This window comes from Dioscorea cayenensis, chromosome 6, assembly GCF_009730915.1.
Source record: "Dioscorea cayenensis subsp. rotundata cultivar TDr96_F1 chromosome 6, TDr96_F1_v2_PseudoChromosome.rev07_lg8_w22 25.fasta, whole genome shotgun sequence".
NCBI lineage: Eukaryota > Viridiplantae > Streptophyta > Magnoliopsida > Dioscoreales > Dioscoreaceae > Dioscorea > Dioscorea cayenensis.
Window position 1 is genome coordinate 5,204,993 of NC_052476.1, and position 11,938 is coordinate 5,216,930.

At 42.7% G+C, this 11,938-nt stretch overlaps 1 non-coding gene across 1 annotated transcript; it reads right to left on the reverse strand.

The window, feature by feature from the left end:
- Window positions 1-3,775: 3,775 nt before the first annotated feature.
- On the reverse strand, window positions 3,776-3,882 carry LOC120264117. Its single transcript, XR_005537294.1, has one exon. It is a non-coding gene; the product is annotated as a small nucleolar RNA R71 (small nucleolar RNA).
- Window positions 3,883-11,938: the final 8,056 nt, after the last annotated feature.

Genomic DNA, 11,938 nt, shown 5'->3' on the forward strand with positions numbered 1-11,938 from the left:
TGAAGTTCTTGGATTGAACAAACATGAAAACACAAGTTTTGCTCAAAGACATTTGGGTTTTTTTCCACCCTCCATTGTGTTAAAAAAATATACAAATTGGAGGGGCACAAAAGTAGTCATAATCATGTGTTCCGACTTGTGCAATACTAGCAAGATCTTCGTCAATGTGATTTCATTGAAGAAGGAACACGATCTACCACATGGATTTGTGCCCATTCATATGGCCTCGATGAAAAGTTTGGATTCGGGAGTATTTTTTGGTGAAATACTATACCAGCTACTGTAGCAAATCACTATAACAAAAGTAATGTAGCAGTTACTGTTCACAACTCACAGGAAATCGACTTCTGGAAATTCACAAGAACGTGTGGAAATTCCACACGCCCATGTGGATGCCTAATTCCAGCCCTATTTAAGCCATGATTTCAAACGTTTTGGAGGAGCCTTTTCTCATCTTTCCCCATCTTTGGAGGCGCTTACGGGTAGGGTTTGGAGAGGCTTTAGCTAGGTCTTTGGAGTGGTTCTACAGCCTTCGACACCACGTTCCTTCAGAAGATAGTTATTGGGGAGCTTTCATCGGCATCGATTCGGCGAGGTTTGCCCAGACTTGACGAGGGAAGCCTTGGAGAAGATGAGGCAACTTTACATGACCATCGATACGGACTACAACGGGGTTCTACATATGGATTGCATGCTTTTACAGTCGATTTCATTATTGATTGTATCTTGCTCCATGCACAGCTAAATCCATAGTGGGTGCTGGGACTTGTAAACCCTAGGATGACTTTGTTTCATTGATCTTTTATTATTTTTCTTTAATTGATGTTTCTAATTAAGTTCCAATCTTGAATGCTTGTTAAATTGATTTTCCCTTAGAGTGACACTAGGATTGAGAATATATCTTGGTAATCCTTGTGGATGAGTAACACACCATAAGGGTTAGACCAAGCTAGGCTGGAGATGGTCGAGATGGGTTAGTCGAGAGGAAGCGCAACGTCCCCTTACCCTTCTGATTTTGATTTATCCTACCTCCACGTTCCAAAAGTTCTTTACGGTCACAATAGTGTGAAGTGCAAAGAGACAAACTGCACTGGGGCTTAGTTGCGCAAACAACAGAGTGAAGTGTTAAAGTAATCCTTCGTTCTAGGGCTTAATTGTGACTAGGGGTCTTTCGCCTGGACCAAAGGGTTAGATCTATATCAAGGAATAGGTTTTATCACTTGGAATCCTAATAAGTGCTTGTGCGATAAGATTACGAAGTGTTCTTTCCTTGTGTTGAGCATTACATTTCTCGGGTTTTAACGCTAATATGTGTGTCTTTATGTTACTTTCATGCAAGTAGGGTTGTGAGACCAATTATAAGAGAAAGAAGCCAATGTGGGTCGTAATGCACCAATTTGGAGGAAATATTGCGAAGGTTCAAATGCGAAGACATAGGTCGGGTTCGGGATGCGGGAATGTTGCCAACCTCCTCGTATTCGAGTTAGCACCACTATTTGGAGGGGCACAAGGGGTAGTCACATTCAAGCATTCCAACTTGTGCATATAGAACAAGATCTCCACCAACATGTCCATTATTGTAGAAACAAAGTAATCCACGACGTAAACATGTGCCCGTTTGCATTACCTCGATGAAAGCATGGATTTGGGAGTATTACAGGACTGTACTATAGTAGGGCAATGTAGCAAAAACTGTAGCAAGAATACTGTAGCAGTATTGTTCACAGCAGGCTGAGAAAGCAGGAAAACAGAGAATCCACACAGGCGTGTAGAAATTCCACATGGGCGTGTGAAAAATCCACAGGGGCGCTCACACGAGTGTGTGGATTCCTGATTCCAACCTTTTAAATGCTTATTTCAGCCCCGATTTCAGCATTCTTTTCTCCATCTTTACCCCAACTTGAGAGAGGGCGGCAGCTAGGATTTTAAGAGGCATTGTCTAGGGCTTTAGAGAGGTTCTATGGTTCTGACATCGCGCGGCATTTGGAAGAAGGTTAGTGGGATAGCTTTCGTCGGCACCGATCCGGCGAGGTGTATCCAAGACCAGACAAAGGGACCCCTGCGACGAGTAGAGGACTCTCCACAAGACCATCGCCATGACTAACGAGGGGGTTTTCTATGGGTGCTTTATTTTTACATTCGATTTCATTAATGATATCTAGCTCCATGCAGAGCTAAACCTCTAGTCGGTACTTGGGTATTTGTGAACCCTAAGATGTATTCATTTCATTAAATCTTTTTATTATGCTTTCAATTAATTAATGTTTATTGTGAGTTCCAATCTTGTATGCTTGATTGTATGAATACTCCCCTAGAGTGACACTAGGGTTGAGAGTTCTTCTTGGTAACTCATGTGAGTGAATGACACACCATGAGAGTTAGACAAAGCTAGATTGGATAGGGTTAAGAAGGTTAGTCGAGAGATAGCGGAGCGTCCCCTTTCTCCTCCGGTGTGATCTATCCTACCTCAACGTTCCAAGAGTTCTTTGCGTCCATAGTAGAGTGAATGGGCTAAGGGATAACCTTCTGCTGGGGTTTAGTTGCGAGTGCAACGGAGTGAAGCGTTGAAGTGATTTTAGCATCTTGGGCTTAATTGTGACTAGGGATCTTTCACTTAGACCAAAGGGTTAGGTCTATACATAGGAATAGGGTTTATCATTTGGAATCCCTAGATCTCATTGCAATTCTATGCGAGTACGAGGTGTTGAGATTATTCGATTTCTCCTCCGGGACATGTATAGAGTTAGGCATGGTTGACCTTAGATTTGGGACTATGTAATTAAGGATTTCCACGATTCACTATTGCATTAATTAGGAAGCATAATAGAGGTTTCTTGCACTTGAAATGATTGTCCTAGGAGGAACAATATTCGGGTACCCCATCTTTATCGATTGCCTTACCTTCTTCTTTACTTGTGCTCTCTTTCTTGTTGATTTTACTTTTGAGAAATGAATCTTGTCACACATATCACTATTCATCTTCCACATTAGTTAAGAAACAACTTAAGTGTCTTTATTCCCTACTCTCTGTGGATACGATACCCACTCATCTGGGATTATTACTTTGATACTCGTGCACTTGTGGTTTACACGCATAAACGGACGTGTCAAGTTTTTTGCACCATTGCCGGGGAATAGGCGTTTAGAGATACTTTGCACTTTGTTTTCTTAGCTATTCATTCATTCTATTCCATATCTTCTTTTCTATCATCGTTCTGATTTTGTATTCTTTCTTTTGGTGCAGCTCCAGGTTATGACCCGAGGGAACCCCTCCATACTGATTGAAGGAGATCCCGAGCTTGAATGTACACTGAGAAGCAAAGGGAAAGAACCTGTGCAAGAACAGTCTAATCTAGCTTATTTGGAAGTAGAAGAACCTGAAAACATGGCATAATAGAATAAGCAGTAGCGGACATTATCCGATTATGCCAAACTTTTCATTATTGGGACACAATCAAGCATTGTGCATCCCCCGATTATAGCTCAGAACTTCGAGATGAAGCCGACATTCATCCACATGTTGCAGCAATCCGCACAGTTTAATGGTTTGGCCGATGAGGATCCAAACTGTCATATAGAGAACTTTCTCGAGGTGTGTGATATGCTGAAGATAAATGGGGTAACGGATGATTTAATCAAGTTGAGAGCCTTCCCATTTTCCTTGAAAGGGAGAGTGAAGCAGTGGCTACACTCATTACCTAGAGCATCAATTACCACATGGGAGGAGATGGTAGAAGCTTTTCCTAACCGTTATTTCCCTCCCGAAAAATCTGCAAAGCTTAGGAATGAGAACTCATCCTTTGTGCAATTGGAATTCGAGTCTCTATTTGAGATGTGGGAAAGGTTCAAGGAGCTCCTGAGAAAGTGCCCGCAACACGGATTTCCGGAGTGGATGATTGTTCAGACATTTTATAATGGTCTGAATCCGAGTACAAGGTAACTCTTGGATACGGCAACAAGAGGTACCTTAGGTAGCAAGACCCCCGGTGAGGCTCATTAATTAATTAAAGAAATGGGGTTAAACAACTACCAATTGAATGCCTGGGAGAAGAAAAAGGTGGCCGGTCTTCATGCAATAGATACAGTGACTTTGTTGGCGGCTCAAGTAGAATCATTGAGTAAGAAGTTAGATCTTCTAACTTCGAACAGAGTAGCGGCTGTGATTACTTGCACCGGGTGTGGTGGAGGACATGCTCCCTCCGATTGCTCGATATCTATTGGTGATGCATCTTCAGTTGAGAATGTCAATTTTATGGGTAATGGCATGAGGTATCAAGGAAATCCATACAGCAATACCTACAATCCGGGTTGGAATAGTCATCCCAATTTCTCGTGGAGCAACCAAGTTCCACAAAAGGTCATAGGGCCATCTGGTTTCCAACAACAACAGCAAACCCCAAACATGCAAAACAGAGTTTCAGGTTTGGAAACCCGAATGAACGATTTGGAGAAGGCCTTAACTAGGTTTGTGCAATTGTCAGATACAAGATTTCAATCAGTTGAGGCTACACTTCGCAACTATAACACCTCTTTGTATAATCTTGAAAAGCAAGTAGGGCAGATTGCGAACTCTCTATCGGAAAGGCCATATGGAAACTTACCTAGTAATACCGAGACCAACCCCCAGAGAGCATATGAAGGCGATCACTTTGAGAAGTGTTCGTGAGGTTGAAGGTAAGTTTCCGAGTGAGAAGCCAAATGAACACGCACCCGAGGTTATAGAGGTTGAGAAGGGAGCAAGCAAAGAGAAGGAGGTCGCACCCCCTACCTTTGGAGCCAAGAATCCCTTATTCTTCTAGATTAAAGAATGACCAAAGGGATGAACAGTACAAGAAGTTCATGAGTTTGTTCAAACAACTCCACATTAATATTCCTTTTGTTGAGGCATTGGCACAAATGCCTAAGTATGCAAAATTTTTTAAAGACTTGTTGACCAACAAAAGGAAGTTAGAGTAGAGTGCTTCAGTAATTTTAGATGCATCTTGTTCGGCGGTTTTGCAAAAGAACATGCCGAACAAGAAGAAAGACCCAGGAAGCTTCATAATTCCATGTAATATTGGCAATCTAGATGAAGAAATCACATTGGCAGACTCAGGGGCCAGTATCAACGTCATGCCATACACCTTCTTTCAAAAGCTAGGCTTAGGCGAGCCTAGGCCTACTCGGATGACTTTGTAATTGGCGGATCGAACGGTGAGACATCCGAGGGGTATCATCGAAGACGTGCTTGTCAAGGTGGATAAGTACATTTTTGGTTGACTTCATAGTGCTAGACGTCGATGAGGATGCGAATGTATCCTTGATACTTGGGAAGCCTTTTTTACGGACTTCCAAAGCCTTGATTGATATGGACGCTGGAGAGCTAACTTTGAGAGTTGGAGATGACAAGCTCACATACTGCCTTGCTGAAGCCATGCGGAATTCTCTTTATTTCGATAATACTTTGTATTTTCTAGACGCTACTGATGAGATTGTTGATGAATACTTGCAGGAAATGGTCAATCCGGATCCATACGAAGGCTTGTTCGACCAAGAGGAGGACAATGAAGAAGTAATGATACTTGGTTCAACGAAAAAAGTACCATCTACACCGGGGATCTTGAAGAAAGGTGCTCCAGAAATTGAAGAGGGCTAGAAGACGCCACCGGAAACACTCCAAGCTGTTGGAGACATGCGTGAACCGAACAAACTGGGTGAATCATTGCTAGGCAGTCCCAAGCCCAACAATTCACCCTCTACCCTCAAGAGATTTTGCTCATCATGTTTCCAAGCCATTGGTAACAAGGCAACTTTCATCTATGAGCCCCCATGAGGTAAGACAAGGTACATCAAGCTAAGTGACATTAAACAAGCACTTTTTGGGAGGCAACCTAAGTGTTTAATGTTTTCTTAATTTGGTAGTTTAGAGTTGCTTGAATAAATTGTTGAGTGTTGGTGTCTTGATGTTTTATATTTCTGATGTGATTTTATCGTGGGTTTTCAAGTTCATCGTGTGTTTTCATGTGAATTTGGCGAAGTTTTGGTCATTTGAGCTATTTCTCATGATTTTCACTGGTATAAATTACATATTGGGGTAGGCTTTGAGTGTGTAAACATGTTCAGAAATTTTCTGCAGAGCCTGGAGAATATTCTAAGGCATCCAGAGAAAGCACACGGGTGTGTGGAATTCACACACGCCCGTGGTTTTGTATTACGAGCTCATCTAGAGAAGGCACTGGGGTGTGGACTTGCCCCTGTGAATGACCATGTAATTCTCGCACACCCGTGGGTAATTTCCTCACGGGCGTGTAAATTACTGCAAAGATTGGCAGATTATCCCGAAAGCACACAGGGGCGTGGATTCACCTCTGTGGGCGACCTTGTGAAAATCACACGAGCATGGGTAATTTCCACACGCCCATGCGAATCTCTGCAGAGGAACTCTCTTCATCCTGAAAAGTCACAGGGACGTGCGCTTGCCCCTATGAGTTGGGCTTATGAATGCCCACGCCCATGCGGAATTTCCACACGGGCGTGCGGAGCACTTAGCAATTTTTCTCGGATGTCCAGAGCAGCCACAGGGGCGTGCAACTGCCCCTATGGGTCGGGCGCATGAGCGTGGATATTTTTCACATGCCCGTGTATTTGCGTTCAGAGATAGTTAGTGTTTTCCCGAGAGCACACAGTGTCATGCACCTGCCCCTGTGAAGGTTTCCTATGGAGGTACACGGGCGTGTGTAATTTCCATACACCTGTGTGGATGTACAGAACTCCAAAAGGCGCGAGTCCTTTTAAAAGGATTATCATTTCTCTTCACCCTAATATCCTCCAGTTGTCTAAGAGCAGTTCTACATTGTTTCCCGACCTCATATCGCCAATTTGGAAGGATTTTGCTTGGTTTTCCGGCCATTTTCAAAGATTTCTTATCTCAACTCGACGGTAAGCCCTATCTTTGATTTCCTTCGTAAATTCATGATTTGCATCGATGAAACTAATCAATAATGCTTCATTTCTTCAATTAGAATGATTATTTATATTTAGAACGAAGTAAAAGTATTGTAATGGTGCATTTGTGCAGTTTGAAGCATGGTCGTGCATTTGTTCACGGCCCGTGGATCCACATGGGCGTGCGAAAATCCCACACGACCATGTGGATTTCTGTAGCTATGTTTAATTAACTTGTTTGATCAATTCTCTTTCCATTTTTACAGACTATGGCACCCAGGTCAAAGAAGCAAGCTAATAAGCGACCGCGAGAGCCATCCCTAAATCCGAGAGCATGAGATTCACTATCCCCAAGCATCAGGCACATTTTGACCGTCTGTCGAGACTTTGGTTCGGACAAACTCGGTTCATGGATATGAGTATATTGAGAGATTTGCAGCAGGGAGATGAGTTTGCTGATGAGGTCGAGGCTCTCGTTTTAGTGGGTGGTTGGAGGCAGTTATTATCGATTAGAGAGCCAGCCATCCGGGAGCTCATTCGAGTTTGACAGATCCTATGCGATATTTGATGACCTTGATGTAGTTCAGTTCAGAGTACTTGGACATCAATATAGTCTGAGTATCACTCAGTTTTTAGTTCGGCTCAGCTTGTACGAGGAGGCATTTACAGACAATGAGGAATACTCTCAGTTACCGACAGATTATCCTGGAGCTCTGACCCCACATAGAGCTTATAGAGTATTATATGGCCAGGGCTAGTATGAGCCGGGGGTGTCCAAGGCCACATACCTTTCACAACCTGCGTATCGATATCTACATGCCATCATGAGCAGGTCGGTGAATGGCTGTGGTGATAGCACTGCCGTTCTGAGCCGGCAGGAGCTTCTGTACTTGTATTCGATGATGTAGCGCACACAGATCCATCTAGGGCACATCATCGCTGAGTACATTCGATATCAGGGCCAGTATGCCAGATTGGGAACGATCTTCTCGGGTTCATACATTACGAGATTAGCTCTGGGTATGGGTCTCTTGGGCGCGATTCGTGGGTCCGAGAAGATGAGTATACCTGCGCCCCTGAGGCTGGAGACGATGAGATTAATGGGCATGGTCCGTAAGGTTCAAATGGGGGTTTATGCTTTGGTTATACCGGTCCCAGAGATAGACGAGGAGGAGGGAGATGATACCGAAGCTTCCCAGCCTGTCTCTGAGCCTCAGTCAGCACCTATGGAGACCGAGGCACCTCCGATGACAGAGGACCCATCCCCCGTGCATATGTTTTCACCTCCTCGAGCCAAGGATCGCTTTGAGAGGCTCGAGAGAGCTGTGGGGGTGATACGGACAGAGGTAGCAGAGGCCCGAGCAGAGATTGTAGATATTAGGGCTGCGCTGGCCGCACAGTATACAGAGTTCATGGCACGTTTTGACACATTACAGTAGATCTTAGAGCGAGATGTTGGCTCGTCATTTGTCCTGCGGCCGAGGACTCCTCAGGCCCCCTAGGTTTATCGGGCACCTCTATCCCCTATTCCGGCACCAGATGACCCACGATGTACTTCATTACAAGTAGCAACAGCAGAGCCAGAGGACGACATCGACACTTGATTTTATTTTCCTTGTCTTTTATTTTCGCATTTTATTTTGGACTTGTTTACTTAGAAAGGACTTTCCTTCTGAGTTTATTTTGTATCTCGAGTTGTATTCATTATCTTATCTTTTATATACTCGAGTTGTGTTTGTTTTTATTGAGCTTTGCTGAACCCCCTTGTGTATGCATCTAGATAGTAATGTCATCATTGGAATTGAGACTTTGTCATGGGCACGACCAAGGTGTTTCGGCACTTGGCCGTGTGAGCTTCACAACCCGTTGGAACAAAACTCCCAAGGTCTGAGCTCCATCAAATGCAACACTAGGAGTCAAGGGAGTATTGTTTTGATTGCGTCTCCCACATCTAAATTTAATAGTGCACGCATCTATTTTATACTAGTTTTGATTGATATACATGCTCACATAGCCAATGGCGGTTCATTTTAGTTGCATTGATTGTATTCTTGAGTTTAGGAGAATTTTTAACATTGAATGTTTTCATGCTCTAGTTTTTGCTTGAATTTCTAGGAATTTTTGCCCGATTGATATTTATTGCACTACTCACTCTTTGAACTCTTTTGGAAACTCATGTTTGATGTATAATAGACTAGTTATAGTTGTTTCTTGTGTTAATTCTGAAAAAATAATGAAAAAAATGAAAAGAAAGAACAAAATAGTTTTGTTGTTTAGTTGTGCTTGTTGGGTGGAAAGAGCTACCATCTATGATGAATGAAGCTACTCTCATAAGTCGGATACTAGTTATGCCCTAATGAGACAAAAAGCTATCTCATGGGATGTGTGAAAGCTACCACCCCGGTAGAAAGAGCTACCACCTCGAAAGTGTGAAAGCCACCTTAGCGGCCGCTTTGGAAATGACTACCTTAGAGGATGTGTGAAGCTACTACCCTTTTTGAATTTTTGTCACCTTTTGTAGATAAATAAGTCCCTCGTATGTAGAACTTTGAGTAGTATACTTTGGGTTGACTTGAGTGAGTGCACACACTTACACGATTTCGAGTTTGCCGTCCTTTTTTTATTTAAGTTTTTAGCTAGAGCATTGGTTTTTCGTATTTAGTGTTGAAATTTCCCGTACTTGTAGAATGCCCTCTTTATATTCTTTGGTAAACCTAAGGCCAAGCACTTCTAATGTCTCCTTCATCTATGCATTTAATGTTTTAATTTTTGCTTGAGGACAAGCAAAAGCATAAGTGTGGGGGAGTTTGATAAGTGCTTGTGCGACAAGAATACGAAGTATTCTTTCCTTGTGTTGAGCATTACTTTTTTCGGGTTTTAACGCTAATATGCGTGTATTTATGTTACTTTCATACAAGTAGGGTTGTGAGACCGATTATGAGAGAAAGAAGCCAATATGGGTCGTAATGCACCAATTTGGACGAAATCTTGCTAAGGTTCAAACGCGAAGACATAGGTCGGGTTCGAGATGCGGGAATGTGTGCCAACCTCCTCATATTCAAGTTAGCACCACTATTTGAAGGGGAACAAGGGCAGTCACATTCAAGCATTCAAACTTGTGCATATAGAACAAGATCTCCACCAACATGTCCGTTATTGAAAAAGCAAAGCGATCCACGACGTAAACGTGTGCCCATTTGCGTTACCTCGATGAAAGCATGGATTTGGGAGTATTTCAGGCTGGTGGTGTAGCAAAAACTGTAGCAAGAATACTGTAGTGACTTTGTTCATAGCCTGCCGAGAAAACAGAAAAACAGAGAATCCACACGAGCATGTGGAAATTCCACACGCCCGTGTGAAAAATCAATAGGGGCGCTCACACGGGCGTGTGGATTCCCGATTCTTGCCCTTTAAAAGCCGATTTTAGCATTCTTTTATCCATCTTTTCCCTAACTTGAGATAGGACGGTGGCTAGGGTTTTGAGAGGTATTGGCTAGGGCTTTGGAGAGGTTCTACGGCTTTGACATCGCGCGCTATTTGGAAAAGGGTTAGTGGAAGAGCTTTCGTTGGCACCGATCCGGCGAGGTGTATCCTAGGCTGGACAAAAAGACCTTTGCGATGTGTAGAAGACTCTCCACAAGACCATCGCCACGACTAATGAGGGGGTTTTCTATTGATGCTTTGGTTTTACATTCAATTTCATCGATTGTATCTAGCTCCATGGATAGCTAAACCCCTAGTGGGTACTTGGGTATTTGTGAACCTAGGATGTATTTGTTTCATTGAATCTCTTTATTATGCTTTCAATTAATTGATGTTTATTGTGAGTTCCAATCTTGTATGATTGATTGTATGAATACTCCCCTAGAGTGACACTAGGGTTGAGAGTTCTTCTTGGTAACTCTTGTGAGTGAGTGACATGCCATGAGAGTTAGATAAAGCTAGATTGGAGAGGGTTGAGAGGGTGAGTCGAGAGGTAGCGGAGCATCACCCTTCCCCTCCGGTGTGATCTATCCTACCTCCACCTTCCAAGAGTTCTTTGTGGATATAGTAGAGTGAATGAGCTAAGGGATGACCTTTTGCTGGGGCTTAAATGCGAGTGCAACAGAGTGAAGCGTTGAAGTGATTTTAGCATCTAGGGCTTAATTATGGATAGGGATCCTTCACCTGGACCAAAGGGTTAGGTCTGTACATAGGAATAGGGTTTGTCATTTGGAATCCTTAGAGCTCATTGTAATTCTATACGAGTACGAGGTGTTGAGATTGTTCGATTTCTCTTGCGGGACATGTATAGAGTTAGGCATGGTTGACCTTAGATTTGGGATTATGTAATTAAGAATTTCCATGACTCACTATTGCATTAATTAGAAAGCATAATAGAGGTTTCTTACACTTGAAATGATTGTCCTTAGCGGAACAATATCCAGGTACCCCATCTTTATCGATTGCCTTACTTTCTCCTTCTGCTTTCTTTATTGTGAATTTTATTTTTGAGAATTGAATCTTGTCACACATATCACTATTCATCTTCCACATTAGTTAAAAAACAACTTAAGTGTCTTTATTCCCTACTTTCTGTAGATACGATACCCACTCATCTAGGTTTATTACTTCGACACCCGTGCACTTGCGGTTTACACGCATATACCGACGTGTCAAATCCCCAAATCTTCATGCCACTCCACACACTGTGAGGCTTTGATAGTATACTTTTTCGCCGGGACATAGTGTGAGGGTTAGTCACGGTTGACCTTAGGTTTGGGACCATGTGTATTAGGATTTTCACGACTCATTAGACATTAGTTAGGAGACATAATAATTAGTCTTGCACTTGAAATGATAGTCCTAGTGTGAGCAATGTCAGCGTGACCCATTTTCTATCGATTGCCTCTGTTATTATTCTATTACATCTCTTTTTCCTTTTCTTTATTTCTATTTGTATTGATATTGTTCATATCACTCTTAAATCATATTCACTATAGCTAAATAGCATTACTTGTGTTTCTGAGCAATA